Source organism: Rhineura floridana, chromosome 4, assembly GCF_030035675.1.
Source record: "Rhineura floridana isolate rRhiFlo1 chromosome 4, rRhiFlo1.hap2, whole genome shotgun sequence".
Taxonomy (NCBI): domain Eukaryota; kingdom Metazoa; phylum Chordata; class Lepidosauria; order Squamata; family Rhineuridae; genus Rhineura; species Rhineura floridana.
In genome coordinates, this window is record NC_084483.1 from 55407619 (window position 1) to 55422962 (window position 15344).

Consider the following 15344-nt stretch of genomic DNA (forward strand, 5'->3'; position numbering starts at 1 on the left):
AAAGAAGAGGCAACAGTCAGTAGCGGAGGCAGGAGGAAGGGAAGGTTTGAGATAGGCAGGAGCAATTTCTCTTCCTTTTGGCAATTTCTTTGCTTTTCAAATGCTGCCATGCCACTGGCTAGGTACTTGCTTGAGGTAAACTCCATCTGTTCAGCTACTGACCATCAACAGGCAATTCTTCATACTCCACAAAAACCTCTTCTGCAGGAGTGTATGTGTTTATATACAAGGCCAGAAACAAAGGGGAAATGCATAAAGTGGAAAGCATGAGCAATGAAGTAACTATGTTGGTCTCAATGTGGCACTTTACCACAACAGTACATCCTGCAGGGGAACTGATCTAGTTTGGGCATGAGGAAAACCAGGCATTTTTTAAAAAACATGTCATTCAGGCTTGCAACATGTACATGCACACACAGTTACAGGGTTATGGGCAAAGTAGTGTAAAAAATAAGAAACACAGATGATAATTGGCTTTGATGTGTTCGAAGACAAAGTCTTTGGCCTGCATCTCTGATTTTTCTATAAAGCAAAGATCTTTGGCCCTATGGAGTTTTGCTAAACAAATAAATGTGGTGGTGAAGAAGATCATAACAGCGCTGCTGGGCTAGACGAAAAGTCAATTTAGTAGTCCAACATCCAGTTTCTCGCATTGTCCAACTATACCTCTTTCCCACATCCACTGTCCTTGTTTTATCCAGTCCTGATAGACCGGCCTGTTCCCTGAAGCATAGGAAGTATACTCCCTGAACATTTTTGTTGATTATGTGTTTATTTTTCCTAAGCATCTCTAGTGGTGCTGCACTTGTTTTGTGTTATACTGGAGAATGTAGTTGTTAGAACTGCATCTGAATAAGAGCAGAGAGAGGTAACTAGGAGGGGACAAAGCTCAATGGTAGAGCCCACACTTGCCTGTCTCAAATCCATCCATACTTCTGTCTGTCTTCAGGCAAAATATATTAAGAAGTTTGTGACCGAGTTAGTTGCCTCCTTTATGATACAGCACCTCTGGTACTGACTAGAGATGGTGGAACATTTTGCAATAATCAACGTGAATGCAAGCTCTGCATGTAGCTGTTCACTTGTTGGCCGACCTAGCGAGCCAGTTGCTTTCCATGCAAGTGGTAGCAGTCTTTAAGCAATTTGTCATCATCAATTCATCATGTATAAATATCATGTTTTTCATTTATTTATTTCAATGTTGCTTATTTGTATTTATAAATAAGTTTAAACTGAGTACAATTTTTTAAAGGAAAGGTTTTATTTTTTGAACAAATTCCCGCCATCGTCAGACCCAAAGGGCTCTGGGATCATGGGCCTTTGCAGCCATGCCGGGCAGACTTGGCAAGGCTTCAAAGCCCCTTCCCTTAGGCGTGATGTGGCCACGCGCACCTGTCGCGTAGGAGATGGAGCAGGGTGGCTATTTAAGCTCTGCTCCATCTGCCCTCGTCCTCTTTTCAGCCTTACATGACAGTGGAGCGGCTCATGACTTATATTTTAGTTGCGGCCTGTTCCGTAGGGGCGTGGGGGTGTCAGAGGGAGGCTGAGGCAGTGGTGCAGCAGCAGCAGGTAGTGGCAGCGTTGCAGCAGAGGCAGCGGTGCAGCAGCAGGAGGCAGCGTGGTAGCAGAGGCGGTGGTGTGGCAGCAGCAGGTGGTGGCAGCATGGCAGCAGAGGTGATGGTGTGGCAGAACAGCAGGCAGTGGGGCGGTAGCAGAGGCAGTGCCGTGGCAGCAGCAGCAGGTGGCAGCATGGTAGCAGAGGTGGCAGCATGTCAACAGCAGCAGGCGGCGGCGCGGTAGCAGGGGTGGCAGCACAGCAGCAACAGGTGGTGGCACGGCAGCAGTAGGCAGCGGCACAGTAGCAGCAGGTGGAGCAGCAGTGCGGGAACTGCTGACGCTCAGGCCTGGTCTGGGCCAGGAGAGCAGTGGAGGGTTGACGGGCCTGGCACGGGCCAGGCAAGCAGTGCCAGCAGCACTTGTTACAATGGCAATTGGTGGATCAGCGACAGCAGAGAGAATTCGACGTGGCCTTCCTGGCAGGCCTTGTGGGCCTGCATGTTTTGAGGGGGCAGTGGGCCTATTCCTGGTGGCTGGTGAGGGTGGAGTGGCCTGGTGGTGTTCCTGGGGGGGGCTAGGGATGGCTGGTTGGGCTTTCTTGGGCCTGGGGTCCAGTTGGTAGCCATTGGTGGTTTCCTGCCATTTCGGGTGGGGGTTTTCTGTTTCTGGGGGTGGAAGGTGGCCATCTGCGGGTTTCCCACCACTTTCAGGTTTGGAGTTTTGCTGCTCCTGGGAGGTGGTAGCCATTTGGGGGCAGCCGGCTTTTAAGGTGGCCATTTTAGGCCTTTTGGGGTACCTTCACACACATACACACAAACAAAAAAGTGGCCATTTTGGAGCACACTTTGCTCCTTCTTGTGAGTGGCCATTTTGACTACATTTTCCTGTCTTGTGTTCAGTGGACATTTTGAGGAGCCATTTTGAACACACTTTGCTGCCTTGTGTGTGGTGGCCATTTTGGAGCACATTTTGCTCCTTTGTGGGTGTCAGCGGCTATTTTGAGCAGCCTTTTGGATGCTTTTTGATCTAGCTGTTCAGAGTTTTCTAGAAGGGTTGCCTGTTGGGTGCTATTATGCCTCCCAAGAAGGGTGCTGGGGGCTCAAAAGGTAAGGGTAAGACTGTGAAGCGGCTGGCTCAGAGGCTGCCTCCTCTGCCTCAGGAGTCATCCTTGGAGGATGAGGGGCCTGATATGGCCTCAGTGTTAGCCCGCATTGAGTCGCTAGAGAGGTGGAATAGGCAGCCTCAGGAGGCTGGTGGGGCAAGGGTTAAGGCAGTTAAGGGTCTGCAGAATAAGAACAGTCAGTATGGCACTGATTGGGATTCTGTTTTATTTATTTATTTATTGCATTTGTATACCACCCCATAGCTGAAGCTCTGTCGGCAGTTTACAACAATGTTTTAGACCAATTGCACTGGCAATTGGATGCTTCCCAGGCTTGTGTCAGGCCAATCAAGGGCCCACATGCGCTAAAGAGAGTACTGTTACTTGTTGTTCTGTTTTAACAGGTTGGAGGGTGCTGGAGAGAGTCAAGGTACTCATGTGTGGCCACAGATGGAGTTCTGGGCCAAGAGGAGGGCGTCACAGATCAGGCACAAAACCCAGTTGGGGCTCAGCCATTGTGCTCTGGTCCAGTGGCTGGGTAGATGTGGCATGCTGTGGGAACGCTTCCTACCAATGCTGATGCATCGTTGGTGCAGCACCCTCCACAGGTTTTGGTTATCCATTAGGGAGGCAATGACCTGGGAGTGTTGAAGGGGATAAGCCCTTATCATTCAGGTTTGCCTGGACTTTGAGGACATACGTAGTGAGTGGCCTGGGACCATGACTGTTTGGTCCGATATCCTCCCCAGGAGGATTTGGTAGGGTGGGATTGACTCCAGGACCCTGAACATGGATGGTTGAAAGGTGAATAGGGAAGTCCAGCTCACCCTTACTGATAAGCAGGGCAAGATAATACATCATCCGGAAGTGAAGTGCGGCAGAGCTGATCTTTACCAGCCAGACGGTGTTCATATGTCTGACCTGGGTAATGATCTGTTTCTTTCTGATCTGCAGAGGGCCCTGTGTGAAATAAATTGTCGCAGATGGGGGAAGAGGGACTAAGCTGAGGCTTCTCTTCCCTAACCATCCTGCGGGGATGGGGCCTGGAGAAAGGGATTGGGCTTGGACCACCCCCTTTCCCATGGCAGGGTGTCCTCATCCTATTGGGTAAGAGTTAGGTCCCACACTTGTCTCTGCAGATCATTTTATTATGCAATCAAGCATGTAATCGGCTTTATTCCAATAAATGTGGCCCTTGATTTACCCACACTTCATCTTGCCTTGCCTCTTCATTTCCCAGCTATGCGCTGCAAAGGGTTTTTACAAGCAAATAGTGTTCTATTTGGGGAAAAGTTTTTTTTTATTTGGAAAAATTGGTATTAAAATGCTTACTTTAAATAAATGATTTCTTGATTTTATTTCCCTCTTTTTATGTGTATTCTATCATCTTTCTGTTGGCTTCTACTATAGTGTTAATCCATACAGTAATGGACAAAGTGAATTATTTTTCCCCAAGGAAAAAAAAAAGCAAGCTTTACAAACACTTCTAACAATTTCCCCCATTGTAGATGTTTTGGTGATGATCAGTGTCATTCGTACACAGACAATGATTTTAATTGTTTTTTTTTTGTTTCCCATCCCCTGGGGGCAGATGACTGTTTGATGATGGGCAATCAGTAATAGTGGCAGTACTGTAAATAGTGAAAAAGATAGGAATATAATAATATCTATTGTGTAAGAGGTGATTACACCACCATCTGGAGAATCAAAAACATTAATGCCATTTCCACACATCACCATACTGGCCTGAGATTGTACAGATTTAATGAAATGAAAACTTTACAGACTGAGTTTAAGTAATGATAACACAATCAAAAGACAAACAGGTACAGAGCAGCAAATCCCGTCCCTAGACCTTACAGTGGATTCATCTTAAGTGGCTGGAACAAGTCAGCTGGAACAAGGAAATGTGGCTGTATAACTTGATCACAAACCATTTAGTGCATTCTGCAGCTGGTGAAAAAATATAGACATTGAAAACAGTTGTATAGCCAGTTAAACAATATTTTCTGGGGAATTTTTTTTTTTAATTCGCTCACCAAATCATTTATTTTGCATTAATTTTGTTCATGAGAAATAATGCTACCATTTTGCTTATTTTAATAGTTGCATGCAACTCAGAACAGAATGTATTTCACCACTGCAACAAGCCAAGGCACTTATACTGCCTTCAGTCTACCTCTAACCCAACACTTCGCCTCTCTTTTTCTTCTTCTTAACTGCATTGAAGACATCATTGACCTTATGTTTCCTGTGAACAGCATTAAGTAGCTCCCCTCAGGACCTCATCAAACCTTCATTAGTGCTAAATTTATATCTTCCTTGATATATACTAATATCCTTGTCTCATTAAGCTATCTCTTCTTAATAATTAAATATTTCTACGTAACATTCTATGTTCATAAGTCTGTGTTGGTCTGTCTGCATTTCTGCAATTTAACTTCTTCTACCTTGTCATTGGCCTAAGTAAATAAACTATAGCATCATGAAAATATAGGACAGAGAATGATGAAGACTATACCTGCTGTTACCATAACCAAGTTCAATAAGCTGGACAGGGTGGGTTGGGGACAACAATAAATGTTTAAATAAACATGCAGAAGAACCTATTTGAAAGAAAGTCAGAAACATGTAGTGAATATTTACATTTCCTAGGGCAAAGGGGAACATGCCACTTACAGTAAAAGTGTAACCTGGCTAAAGACAAAAGGAAAATAAAAATCCCTCAACATAACCAATGTGAAATATTAGAAATGTAACCCATACAATATGAATATTATATGGGGATTATAATATGGCTATACAGCCATGAGAGTACTACAGCCAGCATGGATTTTTCGCATACCGCAATGTTAAACTGAAAATACCCCCAATGCTATTCTGATGCTTTCCACAAGCTCATTTAAAAACAAAACCTTACAAAACTTATAGTCCTGAACTCAGAAATGCTTGCTTAACAACCCTCTATGTTTTCATGGTGATACACAAAACAGTTAGAGGGAATCGAGAGTTCAAAGTGTAAAAAGAGAGGGAGAGAAAACAGACCCCTTTTGGACATTTTTCTGTCAGTGTTCTCATAATTTTTGAAATTCATTAAAAATCAGCCATGTTCACAGAGTACTTATAATCCTATAATTAACCTTGCCCATACTGTGACCTTCATTGTCTACTGTTTAAAAGTTAAAAAATGCCTGGATGATTTTTAATTAATTTAAGAAATTTAACACTGAAGTCTATTATAGTGTTGGGCATGCTCAGTAAGAACCGTCAGTGTCCTACAAGCCAAACTCACAAACTCTTTGGCTTGACTAATCAGGTGGCCACACCCACTCCAGACCTTTCTTTCACTTTAGCCACTCATGGCTTCACCCAAAGAATTCTGGGAAGTGTAGTTTGTGAAGGGTGCTGACAGAGCTGCAGTGGCCAGAGAGGTTTAACAGTCAACCCCGCTTCTAGCGATTGTAGCTCTGTGAAGGGAATAGGGCCTCTCCTACTAACTCTCAGCACCCTTCCCAAACTATAGCTCCCTGGATTCTTTGGGGAAAGCCATGACTGTCTAAAGTGAAAGAAAGGTCTGGTGTGAATGTGGCCAGGGACAGCTTTAGTTTAAATTTGGGTGGGAGACTACATGTGCCTGCTGTAAATTAAAAAGGTGGGGGCAATCCTGAAAAACAATGACACAGTTCACCATGTTTTACTTTTGGAAAGGAAAGGAAAGGGGCTTTTCCTCTGCCCACCCAATCTCCTCCCCTCCCCCTTCCTCCTTCCTCTACCGTTCTTCCCCTTCTCTCCCCTTTCCTGCCTTCCTCTCCCCTCCCTGTCCCTCCCCGGGTCAGTTTCACCTATCCTAATCATGATTGCACAGAAGTAATTCCCACTGAACTCAAAAGCATGCAAATGATCAAACCTGCCCTGCCCTCCTCCCCCCTCTTATTCCTTCCCTCTTGCCCCTTCCCCCCACCTTCCTTCGCACCTCCTCCTCCCTTCCAATTCCCTCCTTCACCCTCCTCCTCCTTCCCCTCCCCTCCTCCTTCCCTCTCCATTCCATTCCCCCTCCCCCCCAATATTTATGTACCTTTAAAGTTGACAATGAGGACTTTGAACTTGTCAAGGATTATAAATACTTCGACACAATCATTAACCAAAATGGAGACCATAGTCAAGAAATCAGAAGGGTAGGATTGGGGAGGGCAGCTATGAGAGAACTAGAAAAGGTCCTCAAATGCAAAGATGTATCACTGAACTCTAAAGTCAGGATCATTCAGACCATGGTATTCCCGATCTCTATGTATGGATGTGACAGTTGGACAGTGAAAAAAGCAGTTAAGAGAAAAATCAATTCATTTGAAATATGGTGCTGGAGGAGAGCTTTGCGCATACCATGGACCGCCAAAAAGACAAATAATTGGGTATCAGAACAAATTAAACCAGAACTATCACTAGAAGCTAAAATGATGAAACTGAGGTTATCATACCTTGGACACATAATGAGAAGACATGATTCATTAGAAAAGATAATATTGCTGGGAAAAGCAGAAGGGAGTAGAAAAAGAGGAAGACCAAACAAGAAATGGATTGATTCCATAAAGGAAGCCACAGACCTGAACTTGTAAGATCTGAACAGGGTAGTTCATGACAGATGCTACTGGAGGTCGCTGATTCATAGGGTCGCCATAAGTCATAATTGACCTGAAGGCACATAACAACAACAAGAAGTAGGAGGAATCTTATTCTCTCCCATCCACTCCATATGAAATAGTTCAGCTGCAACAAACTCCATAAGAAGAAAGCATCCTGATTTATTAATACAGTTTGGAAAGAAGGGACATGTCTGCACATTTAATACTTCCAGTTAGAATGATTATGTTCAGAACGCCTTCTCTATGCAGGCTGCACAAGTTGATGGGGAAATTTAAAAAGTCCATTCTGGATATTATTAAGTGAAATAGAAAAGGAAAAAAACTACATGTATTTCCAATTTAGTCTGTCACTCCGAAGCTCATCATATGAATGTACTTTGTCCTTGCTGATTCCTCCTTGATCGTTCTTCATTGCAAAAGAGAAAATTAGAGGGTCAGCGCAGAAACATATCTACAATTGGAATAATCAGTACAGGAAATCCCATGCCATGCAGTACCTTCCAAAACATTTGCAGACTGAAAGCAACAATAGCAGTGAATGTTGATCATATTCACTGGATTGACTGCTATTCTGGGCATGGGATGAATAAACTAACAATATCAATTTCTGCTCCCATTTCTGCTTTCATTGGAATTCTCTGACATTCCTAATTAGAGCTACAGCTAGGACTACCCAGGCCACATCCTACTCAGGTGGGTCATTACCTATTGAAGAGCACTGAACTCCATTTCACACCAGCAAAGTCAAACTTTGCTCAGTCTCTTTGCTCATGTTCCTTCAATGAACTTGTAGCCTTGAAAATCCCAAATGCTGGTGTCTTTCTCTTCTTTACCCTATTTTTGCCAGTGCACCTGGAAAAAAAGGAATAAATATGCATAAGCAGAAAAATGAGATATAGACAGAAATAATTAACAAATATTTTAAAAAAAGAAAAACAGGGTCATATGTTGCAGGTGACAATTGATGGTGGATTTCAGGCATGAAAATGTTAAGTACTATTGGTCTAACCCTATTGAATGCCCCCCTTCTTATTTATTATAATCTCTATTTGCAGCCGAGGGGTGAAATCCAACACAGACACAGCAGATTGGGTTGAACAAAGGGCCATTTTATTAAACTATAACAAAACCCCTTTAAAGTGACCTGCAGAGGGGAAATCTAGGTGCAGGAACTGTCTATAAGCAAGCAGCTTGCCATGCAGCTCTCGGGCGACCAGCCCTTGCTGGGGCAAGGGCAAGCCCTTCTGCTTATCCCTTACCCCGGCCACACCCTGTAAGTGAGTAGGGGGGGCCTTCCCACATCACCACCCCCCAGGGCCGTACAACTCAGGGTGGATGAGGTAAGTTGGCCCCAAAAGCAGCCCATATCCTGCCCTTGGGCTGTAAAGCCCTGACAGACAGGCCTCTGGAGCCACCAATCACCTCCAAAAGTGCCTAAGGGGGCCACCTATCTGTCCTTACCTACTTCCCTTCCCGCACCTTACCTCCACCAAAGGGGGACAAATCTCAATTTAGTCCCCCTTTACCCCACTGCTGAGAAGAACCTCTCGCAGAGACCTCTGCAGGTCCCCCAGAAGGATGTCATTCCCTGTATCCATCAGGTGAACTCCATCAGCCCTATAAAGTTTAACCCTATAATGCTGGATGTGGGGATAAGGAACAGCAAACCCCCCATGCGTCAGAAGAGCCAACCGCATCTGTCGGTTGACCTTTTTACATGTCCAATATATCCCCTTCGGGTCCACAACACTATGCCAGACCCTGCATGGGAGAATGTCCAACCAGATCAGACACACCCCTGGCCACCATTCCCTCACAAACTGCAAGTCTTCACATGCCTGTAAACTGAGGGCCTTACCCTTAAACCAATGTAATTACCCTCTAGGTGAATGACCATAACATGTGTGACAGTCCACACTAAACCCTGCTGGAACAACGTAGGTAGGAGCCCATCCTAGCGCATCCCTCACTGGCCAAGCCACTGTAGTGTAGCCCACTGACTGAGGCCCAGCTGTAAACCCACACATGACTTTGCGGCCCTATGGCCTGCCCAGAAGACTATGCTATGGCCGCAGATTAGGATGCACGTCTGCTCCGTCCCCGTCCAGCAACCTGCCAAAACAAATTACAAATGTTAGGCTCCAGGATTTCCAGGCCCCCCAAAAGGGCGAATATAGCTCTTATAAGCCCCAGACGTGCACCTTCCAACAGCCTGCAACCTTGCCTGAGAAAACCCAAGACCTGCTGCCATAGGCAGCTCAAATCCTAAAACAGTGGGTCCCAAACCCTGAGGGGTCCACTCCTAGACCCTGCAAGGCCAGTTTCGTGAATGCCCCAAACTGATACTTTGTGAGGGGAGACCCCCCTTCATGAATAGACAAATATACTAGCTCCTAGCCACCAGAAAAACTTGTAAAGCCCGCACAGGGCAGAGGTTTGGTATCAACCCAGAGCTTGGAAAAGTTACTTTTTTAAACAACTCCCATCAGCCCCAGCCAGCATGGCCACAGGATTGGGCTGATGGGAGTTGTAGTTCAAAAAAGTAACTTTTCCAAGCTCTGAAACCACGGTCCGACCCCTGCACCTCTGATCAGTCTTGGACCTCCTCAATTTAATGTAGGCACAATCCCCCTCCATGCTGACATCTGACAGCAGGAGGGCACACTGAGAAGGGTCTAGATTGGACCCAGCCACCACCTCTCCTATCTGAAATGTTCCAAAAAACAATGTGAGGGCCACTGCCTTGAACAGCTGGACTTCATAGCTCGATGAACATACCTCTGCCCACTGGCCCACCAGACCCATCAAAAGGTCTGGAGATAAAGGGGGGCAGGGACCAGAGGTAGTGGGTGTTCCCCAGCCCACCCAGCCAACATATGGTGGACCCTAATGTCCCCCAAATGGTCCCGAAAACCACCAGCTTTGGCCATAAAATAAAGCCCCGTCAATTTACCTTGCAGTGCTCAAGACAGACAGGCCCCTCCGCCTGCCATCCACCAGGAATTCCAACAGATGTCTCATCGGAACCGGCCACTCTGCACCATAGCCCCTGCTGTCCCAGAACTCCTGAATCACCCTACCTGCTCTCTGGTAGCTGGCAACTGTGCTGGGGGCAATGGATAGGCTTATGGCCCTCTCCAACTCCACTCCCAAATTGTGGGGGGCAAGGGTCCTGCCTGAGTCTTTGCTAGTGGTGGCAGCTGATGGAAATGCTCCATATGGTTCCATGACAGAGCATCAGCAACACTATTATCAATGCCCGGTGCATGCCATGCCCGAAAAAGAACATTAAAACGTAGGCATTGGAGAACAAAAGATTGGATGATTCCCATAACCCGAGTGTTCCTCGATGAAAGGGAATTGATAACATGGACTGTAGCCATGTTATCACACCAAAAATGAATCGTAGAGTTCCGTAGCCTCTCGGCCCACAAATAGACTGCCACCACTATTGGGAAAAATTCAAGAAAGGTCAGATCCTTGGTCAGCCCCTCCTGAATCCAGGTCCATGGCCAACACCCATTACACCAGGAAGACTCAAAAACTACCCCAAGTCCAATAGCCCCAGATGCGTCGGAGTGGACTTGCAACTCCACCTCCAGGAGCCAGTCCTGCCTCCAAAATGATACTCCATTGAAATCTTGCAGGAAAGAAGACCACACTGCCAGGTCGGCGTGTAATACCGCCATCACCCTGAACCTCAAAAGCCCCACCATGGCATCATAAACCCTTTGCAAAAATGCCCACCCTGGTGTGACAACCCTGAACACAAAGTTTGTGTCCAGCCAGCTCTTGGAGGGTGGAAAGAAATATTTTCTTGGCCTCTGAAACCTCCCTAATCTTGATTTGGAGAAGTTGAAGCTTCTCCATGAGCAGCCTACAACACTGGGCCACCGAATCAATCTCAACACCCAGGAATGTCAGCACAGGGGCCAGACCCTCTGTCGTTTCAGAGGCTAAGGGAACACCCAGTTCCTTTGCCATGTCACCAAACTGTGACATCAAGTGTTGGCATTCACCCGTGCTTGCCCTACCCACAAACAGGAAGTTGTCCAAATAGTGTACCACTGCATTCAAACCTGCTCGCCTCCTGACCACCCACTCCAGAAAGCAGTTGAAGCGCTCAAACACTGTGCAAGAAATCGAGCAACCCATAGGCAATGCTCTATCCATATAGAATTGGCCCCAAAGGCAAAGCCCAGCAGCTCAAAGTCTGCTGGGTGGACTGGCAGGAGGTGAAAGGTAGACTTGATGTCACACTTGCCCATAGGTGCGCCTCTACCACAAGCCCGCATAATGCGCACTGCAGAATCAAGGGATGTGTCGTGGACTGTACACAAACTATCTGGAATAAAATCATTAACTGACTGCCCTCGTGGGTAGGACAAGTGGTGAATCAGTTCAAATTCCCCCGCTGCCTTCTTGGGAACAATACCAAGAGGGGACACCATAAGGTTTGAGATGGAGGGTGACTGGAATGGGCCAAGCACCTGCCCTGCCTGCACCACCTTGTCAATCTTCTGTTGATCAATCGCCTCCATGCCTACTATAGATTTAAGGTTGTGGGACATGAAGGCAGACCGTGGACCAGTGTAAGGAATCTGAAAGCCTAAAGAAAAACCCTGTAACAAAAAACATGTGTCCCCGGCCGCTGGGTAACCAGCAAGCAGGGTCCGCAAAACCTCCAACTTAACTGGGGAGGGACCCTTTTCCTGAGCAGCTCCCGGCGGGGGCAGCTTCCTACCTCCTTGGTGGTCCCTGACTCCACTCTTAAATGGCCTGCCCCATGGGCAAGTTGTGCATGAATGGGCTGCCCCGCATATCGAACACTCATGCCTGAAGTGGTATGGGGTGCAGACACAAAATTCCCGGGAACTAAATTCCCAGCACACCAGCTGTTGTTGAACCCCTTTTACCACCCTTCAAGCGGGGAAGGGTAGCAGTCAACTGCCTGTTTAATAAGTGCCCGCTGTTGGTCCTGTCTCCAGTCATGGCATGGGCTGCTGCCATGACCTGCAGCCATAGCTATGGCTCCTTCCTGTCCCACAGGAGTGCCATATTGAATGCTACCCGCATAGATCTCATCATAAGACAGCCATGCCAGGCCAGAAAACTTGATATAAGCCCTATATATTATATCCAAAAATTTCAGCAAAAGGGGGCCCTTTTATGGCTGCTTTTCCATCACAACCCCTGCGTAAATCAGGTAAGCCGGCAACCAGTTGTGCCATGTCCAGTCAACCTTCCTACACCTAAGCTTTTCAGGCTCTACGACTCCATCTTTCTCCCTATCTTTTTTAGGTTGCTCACAATAAAGAAAGGTAAATAAATCCACATACTCCCTTCACCAAATCTTGTTTTTGGTCATCAGGAGCAGGTGGAAACCCAGAGAAACAGATGCTTCCCCGAAGGGAATAGCACCCACAGCAATTGACCCAAACAGATCCTGCACTGCCTAGAAAATTGCAGCTGCTCAACTGCCTGTGTGGCAGGCTGATTTGTCCCTATAGCGGATACAGCTGCTGCAGAAGCCAGTCCCCCACCAGTCTGCTGCCAAACTTGGTGGCAGGCTGCCTGAAGTTGAGGCTGGTGACATCCCTGAGGCACTGCCATCCCCTGCCTAATGTGTGGTGCAGGACTTGCATTGGTCCGAGAAGGAGCAGGGAATTGCCCCCCTTGTCTTGGGGCCCACAGCCCCCATGGAGACCACCCCCAACCCAGTCACCCACCCGCTTGATCAGGCCACATCGACTCACCTGTCCCTGCCAATGGCCGTGCCACACCAGCTGCTCGATCCTCCTCAGCCGGTGACGGCGATAAGCTGGCCTCACATGCCTCTGTGGCTCCATCTGATCCAGATGCCTCTGGAGGGGGTGGGGGAACCTCTGCAAGGCTGAGCTGGGACCAGCTTCCAGGGCATCTAGCCGGGCTGGAATTAAAGCAACCACTTGTGTGCTGACCAGTTGTGCTGCTGCCCTGTGCCCTAGTCTTAGCTTGCTTAGCCCCAGCCGCCACCCCCACAGAAGACGCAGGCCTAACTTATGCCTCTATGGCAGCCTGGTGATGACCAGCCTCCTGGCCCACTGAGCAAGCCCCTCATCTCACCAGCACCTCTAGGCGTGCTAAAATAGCCACCCACGGTGGGGTCTCTTCATCATCTGAAGAAACGGCCACCGGGGGATACTTGGATGGCATCCTAGGGGCATTCCCTTTCCCTTTTGCCGACCTTCCCCTTTCTTGGGTGGCATGCTGATCACCACAATGTGGGAGAGGAGTGAGAGGGGAGTATAAGGGGTGCTCACTGCGCAAGGCCCACTAACTGTCCCAAACCCCACCTGCCATCAAGGCTGTGATGGCCTAGCCCCCCCCCCAGGTGACAAGATCAAGCCTGCTCTTTTACACCGCCTTCTAGACTAGGGGCTGATTAGACCAGCCATGCCTTGCCCAAAATGGCAGCACCTGAGCGTGGCCTACAACCATCCAGCCGCTGCCTGCCTAACTGGTGCGGATGCAAGCCTCTGCAGCTCAGGTGACTGCACGCTGCCACCCTCCCTAACTATTCATGGGGGAGCTAGCAAGCAAGAATGGGCTTGTCCAGCCCCGCACACACGGCCTGCTTCTGCCTCCTCCAATCAAAAGCGCCACTTAAAATGGTGCCATCCAAAACAAAATGGCCACCACTCGTGTCCTCCATCTTGAGCTGTCGTGTGCCAAGAGGAAGATAGAAGGGGTGGCGCGGGCTTAAATAGGCCCCTGATGCTCCATGCCTCCATGCAGCGCGTAGTGTAAGCACATTGTATACAATGTGCAACCGCTGCCCCTCTCAAAAATGGCGGCCGAGGCATCACCCCCTATCCACAACTATGCCCTGCTAGTGCGGGCAAGTGGAGCGGGACTTATTTAAGTCACTTGTAATCTACCCTTTGCCCAAAAGTTCCTGGGCAGCACACAATAGAAACTGAAGTCATACTTAAGAATAAAAAATTACGACAACATAAATCCAATAACATCATAAAATTCAAGAACAATCAAAGATAAAACATGCAGCATGAAACAAGATAAAATATCATCATGCACATCATCCCTTCCCAAAGACCTATATATTTGTATGTATTGGTGTGCATATTAGGTTGCATTCAATGCTGCACAAGCAGAATTTTGCTCACACAATGGGACTTCCTCTTCCTGCTTTAGGAGAGGGCCTGCTACTATCAAAGACTTGAGTAATTTGTTGAGTCATTTGTTAAGACCTTGTATTTTATTTATTTATTTATTTATGAGATTTGTTAGATGCCCATCTGGCAGAGGTTAATCTGCCACTCTGGGCAACTTACAACCAAACACAAGTACATTTCATATAAACATAATCAAAATCCTAAAAATTTGAAATTAAAAATTAAAAGCTTAAACATTTAAACCCCCCAAGATCTGCAATCTGCTAGCCTAAATTTGAGTTTATATCCTGCCCTTCTTCCCAGCAGGAGTATGAACAGACTGATTCATTTACCTACTTAAAAAAAAAAAACACCTTAGAGATAGATTGCTCCTTGGCACCAGTACTCTAGACCGGGGTAGTCAATGTGGTACCTTCCAGACATTATTAGACACCAACTCCCATCAGCCCCAGCCAACATGACTAATAGTCAGGGATTATGGGAGTTGTAGTCCTACATACTACCCTGAACACGCCTGATCTCGTCTGATCTCGGAAGCTAAGCAGGGTCAGGCCTGGTTAGTACTTGGATGGGAGACCACCTGGGAATACCGGGTTTGATAGGCTTAGAGGAAGGCAATGGTAAACCACCTCTGAATACCTCTTACCAGGAAAACCCTATGAATATATCCAAAAAAGATTCATAGGGTCGCCATAAGTCACAATCGACTTGAAGGTATATAACAACAACAACATCCTACAACGTCTGGAAAACACATTGGCTAAGCCTACTTTAAGCAAGGTCTTTCTGAAATAATGTACTTAACCCTTCACAAAACCATAGAGATGGCAAGGCAAGCTGAGTTGTTCAAGCCCAGAAAAGAGGCAAAGA

At 47.0% G+C, this 15344-nt stretch overlaps 1 pseudogene; it reads left to right on the forward strand.

The window, feature by feature from the left end:
- The first annotated feature begins 14964 nt into the window (after nt 1-14964).
- Nucleotides 14965-15079, forward strand: LOC133384600 (5S ribosomal RNA; annotated as a pseudogene).
- The last annotated feature ends 265 nt before the right edge of the window (nt 15080-15344 follow it).